Source organism: Aegilops tauschii, chromosome 5 (genome assembly GCF_002575655.3).
Source record: "Aegilops tauschii subsp. strangulata cultivar AL8/78 chromosome 5, Aet v6.0, whole genome shotgun sequence".
In the NCBI taxonomy this organism is placed as follows: domain Eukaryota; kingdom Viridiplantae; phylum Streptophyta; class Magnoliopsida; order Poales; family Poaceae; genus Aegilops; species Aegilops tauschii.
Window position 1 is genome coordinate 31,519,550 of NC_053039.3, and position 5,330 is coordinate 31,524,879.

At 51.9% G+C, this 5,330-nt stretch overlaps 1 pseudogene; it reads right to left on the reverse strand.

The window, feature by feature from the left end:
• Positions 1-1,975: 1,975 nt before the first annotated feature.
• Positions 1,976-4,238, reverse strand: LOC109767669 (cation/calcium exchanger 1-like; annotated as a pseudogene).
• Positions 4,239-5,330: the final 1,092 nt, after the last annotated feature.

Here is a 5,330-nt window from a genome sequence, read left to right on the forward strand (position 1 = left end):
ACATGGATGCCCATATTGGTTTCTACATATTCAACGAAGATCTTTATCGGTTGAACCACGATGTCAAGGATTCAGCTAATCTCGTATGTTGTTCCCTTTGTCCATCGGTATGTTACTTGCCCGAGATTCGGTCATCGGTATCTCCATACCTAGTTCAATCTCGTTACCGGCAAGTCTCTTTACTCGTTCCATAATACAAGATCTGGTGGCTAACTCCTTAGTCACATTGCTTGCAAGCTCATTGTGATGATGTATTACCGAGTGGGCCCCGAAATACCTCTCCGTCATACAGAGTGACAAATCCCAGTCTCGATCCATGGCAACTCAACAGACACCCTCGGATATACCTGTAGAGCATCTTTATAGTCACTCAGTTACGTTGCGACCTTTGATACACACAAGGTACTCCTCCGATGTGAGTGAGTTGCATGATCTCATGGTCATAGGAACAGATACTTGACATGCAGAAAAGGGTAGCAATAAACTTGATACGATCATATGCTACGTTCATAGTTTGGGTCTTGTCCATCACATCATTTTCCTAATGATGTGATCCCGTTATCAAATGACAACTCATGTCTATGGCCAGAAAACTATAGCCATCTTTGATCAACGAGCTAATCCGGTAGAGGCTTACTAGGGACATGTTGTTGTCTATGTATCCACACATGTAATTGAGTTTCAATACAATTACAACATGAATAATAAACGATTATCACGAACAAGAAAATATAATAATAACCACTTTATTATTGCCTCTAGAGCATATTTCCAACACCCATGCCATGGCAAAACAACAAAGAAAACACCATGGACCACAAATCCACGCAGACAAGCAAAGGTTGCCCACAAGCGGACGACCGCCGAGAGCAAGCATCGGCGGTTCACGATAAAAGAAACACGCGGCAACCAATTAAAAACATGAAGCTTGTGAACAACAAGCCACTCTAATGTACTAACACACTCTAAAACAACAATTGATAAGAGCCATACAATCAAATGCAGGAAGAAGGCAACACGAAAAAATCTAGATACTCAAAGGAAAGTGAGAAGACCGACACCCCTGAAAAAACAAAGAACACAGAAAGGAAAAAACACTAGTCCCAGCCGATGAGGTCTCAACCACCTAATACACAGCCGAAAAAGACAGGTCCCAACAAGCGAGGTTGCAACCGTCGAACGTCCAGTCGCCGAATGACCAGCTGGGAAAGACGCTGCTCCTAGCAGTGTGCTCGCAGCCGTCGATCGCCCAACCGGGAAAAACGCCAAACTTCCCTCAAGCCGACTACTCCTAGCAACTGAGATCTCGTGAAGCCACTTCTGCGTCCAAGCACCTCCAATTTTTCCCTCTTCACCTCCGCACAGTTTTTTCTGTATCCACACATCCAGCACAACAGTAAAAGAATCTCGTGCCCCTAGAGACACAACACGACAGGAAACATGGCCGATTGATGGCCCCTAGGCCGAGGCGTGCGATACGTGGTCAACACGGACTGACCAGTGGAGAAAGAAGCAAAACAAACTCCAGAGTGATATGCGCTCTTGAAATTGTTGCCCTGAATCAACTCATATCCCTTCACCATACAACCACCTACCAACAAGCCCACCCGTCAGCAGATAATTCCACAGAACACAGCGCGTTGATCAAGTCAAAATCATGGATCAAGTCTCAAATTAGTGACCTCAATTGATTGAGAGAGTTTCCGTGAATTAAAGCATTTACTCATATGTACTTGTACATTACATACCAAATAACAATTATAGAGAAGTACTTCATCGAAAATACAAAGGTGAACATGATGCGCGCGCACCCACGTGAATAGTAAATACATAAAAAATAGTAGAAAAAAAATAAGAAAAATTCTGAAATTTCGCGGTAAGAACTTAGTTGTTCATTCTACTCACGTGTGAAGTTTCATGATACATTGACACCCATGGTATTCTTAGTGAAGAAAATACAAATGCGACCATACTATTCATTCAACAGTGTTTTTTAATACAGTTTCGATTTTGTCATTTTTGCCCAAATTATCACGGATGTGATTACTTCATGAAACTTCATATGCCAGTATACATGTTGACTATATTATTTAAATAAATTCATTTTTTTATTTTTTCTAGCATTTTTTATATTTAATATTCATAAAGGGTGCACGCGCACCCATGTTCACCAAATACGCGTCTAAGTACTTCATCCCTTTTTTCTATATCGTGCTCCTACTTAATTTACAACAGATAACACAGAATGACTTTGTTTTCTGGCTTTACATATTCACATGCATGCATGCACATGCATTTCCCTCTCACAACTGAAGTGATTCACGAGTGTGTGTAAGAAGCAGCCAAGCGCCAGCATCAATCACTTCCGCACCAACCTACGTAGTACCACCGGTTTCAATTTGTTCGTGTTTGTTGTCCTATAGCCTCAGGATCTTGTTCGATCTTCCGCTGCACCATCAAATCAGATCCAACACTCCTCAATCACTGTCTTGGTAGGAGAGAATCTAGGCTGAGGACGCCGACGGCGTCGGCGACCCGGACGGCGATGAAGCAGAGGTACACGGCGAGCAGCCCGGCACCGAGTGTGGCGTCCAGCCTCATCCCCCTCGCCGGCAGCACCACCAACGCCCACGCTAGCCCGGCCACCAGGAACGCGAACGCCACCGTCACGTACGTCGCCGCATCCACCGGGATCTTGTACGGCTCCGGGTACCGCGCCCCCGCCGCCAGTGCCATCGACAGCCCCAGGCCCACCACCGTGTTGAACGCCGGCCCGGCGTAGCACCCCGCCACGGCCGTCTGGGCGCCCGCCGCGCCGTCCTGCGTCGCCATCGCCACGTCGGCGACCAGGTCGCCCAGGGAGTTGCCCCATGCGAGCACGGTGACCCCGAGCACGCTCGCGGGGACGCCGATGATAATGCCGGTGGAGACGAGGAGGGCCACGAGCTCTCGGGCCAGGAGGTAGGACTAGGACCAGAGGATGGACATGAGGAACCCGCCGGTGAGCCACAGGAGGCGGGCGTACCGGCCGTGTGGGGGTGCCGCTGCGTCCGTGGTCGCGGCCGCGGCGATGGCGAAGAGCGTGCCGGTGAGGGCGCCGGCGAGTAGCACGGTGGGGCTGGTCGGGGAGGTGACGGCGGCGAGGAGGAGAGGGCCGAGGAGCGTTGAGGTGATGGCATACGCATTGGGCCTGGACCAGCGGTGCCCGGCGATGTCCGGGATGGTTAGGCGGCGCGGGAGGTAGAGCGGCGCGTGGAGCGCGGCCAAGAGGCCGCAGGCGAAGGTTCTTGGTGGCTGCTTCGAGGAGACGACGACCGGGAGGAGGAGCGGGGCGGCGAGGTCATCGGAAGGCTTTTTACTTGTGTTGGTGCTGCCGTCATCGGCGGCGACGGAGCAGCAGTGCGATGTCGAGACGAGGAGGACGTACGTAGGCGGCGTAGAGGGAGAGGAAGCACGCAGCCGCCCAGACGGTGACCGTGCCGGCGACCAGCGCGGCGAGGAGGTAGCAGAGCGCGACGAGAAGAAAGCACACGTCGCGCACGAACCCGCGCCGCTCAATGACGGCGCCACTGCTGCGAGCGGCGACGATGGCGACCACGCCGGCGACGACGGTGGACACGAACAGCGCGCCGCCGAGCGCGCCGCTGAGCCCCACGTCCCCCGCCTCGCCGCCGTCGGACGCGAACGCCACGACGCTGGAGAGCACGTCGGGCGCGCCGTTGCCGAGCGAGAGCAGCGTGACCCCAGCCACGGCGGGCGGCTGGCGGAGCGCCGCGGAGAGGCCCTCGAGCGAGGCGCAGAAGTACTCGGACGCGGTGTCGCCGAGGAGGTAGAAGAGCAGGAGCAGCCAGAGCGCGATCGCGGCGACCACCAGAGCCCCTCCTCCTCCCCGCACGCGCAGTAGAAGAGCGCGAGGTAGTCGACGTACCCGGTCGGCGCGCACGGCGGGTGGGACGACGACCGGAGGTACCGGCACCGCGCGGCGCGGCCATCCAGCGCCTGCAGCTCCGCCTCGCAGCTGCCCCGCTCCCGCGCTCCGCCGGCCGAGCCGAAGACGAAGGCCCCGCCGTGCCGCGTGCGCAGGGAGAGGCATACGACGACGAGCAGGAGCAGCAGGAAGGATGTCACGGCGGCGGCATTGCGCCTGCTCCTGTACATCCTCTGCAAGAAAGCCATGGCGTTGATGTCCGGAGCTCAGCCCTCAGCTCAGCTACTATAATCGAATGTGGCCGCGGTCTTGTAGCACTGCAGTGGTCGGTCGGTCCGTGATCAAACAGAGCTGCTATAGGTACGATCAAAATCTGTACAATCTATGTACGACAAAGACTCATCTGATGTGGTGGGCCCAAACCTAGGGAAACGGGCTGGAATGATCGTACGCATCGTATGATAAAATTGATCGTATGTGAGGCAGTTTCGGTAATCAAATCAAATTTGCTTTTGTCGCTGCAGACGAGTAAGTTTGTGACTTTGTGTGCACTTTGCTATTGGTAGGAAGGGACACATGGCAGCTTAGCAGGCCCCCTTTGGAAGCTGCATCATTCTTCTTTCTCGTGACGCGGCAGCCATGTCATAGGTGCTTTTGGAGCGATGGAATGTTCCATCTGCCATTCCATGAGCTTACAAGTCATCTAGAACAATGATGATCTCAACCAACTTGCAGAGCAAACTTGCAACTGCAAGCCGAAAACTCATCATCTTGGTTTGTTGGTAACCAAAAAGAATAGAACTGATCTGTGTGGTCTCTTGCTACCGGAAAGGAACTGAGCTGATCTGTGGTCCAAAAAGAATAGATTGCTAGTACCTTGGAGAGCTTCGTTGCCTTCTCTTTCAGATACACTGGTGATTAGCCTGCTGCTTAGATTAGGACACGATCGACGGCATGTCAGCATGTGTGCGACCGACAACCCGTTGCCGCTGTGCTGGGTCGATGTGGACCATTCTTTCCTAACACAAGAAATAAGTCGACCATTCAATTGCACAATTATTTCAGATAAGATACGTATAGTACAATTATTCTTGCATCTGTCCAACCTGGTCCATTGATGATATTGATATTCATAAATTAGCAGCAACACAAAAGCAGCAACAACAACAACAAAAACATTTTTAATTGTACAATTCCGACAGAGATCTCAACCAACTTCCGGTTTTCAATGTTCAGTCATCAGTCATGGTAGGAATATTATCTTCTATAGACGAGGTGGCAGTTGTACGTATTCTCCACGAATCAGGAGAAGATTGACACCACGAGGACACCACAAAATCATCTGCAGACAAAGCTGATGATTCCAAGCCAACCTGCAGCAATTCTCCATGCTGATCTGATC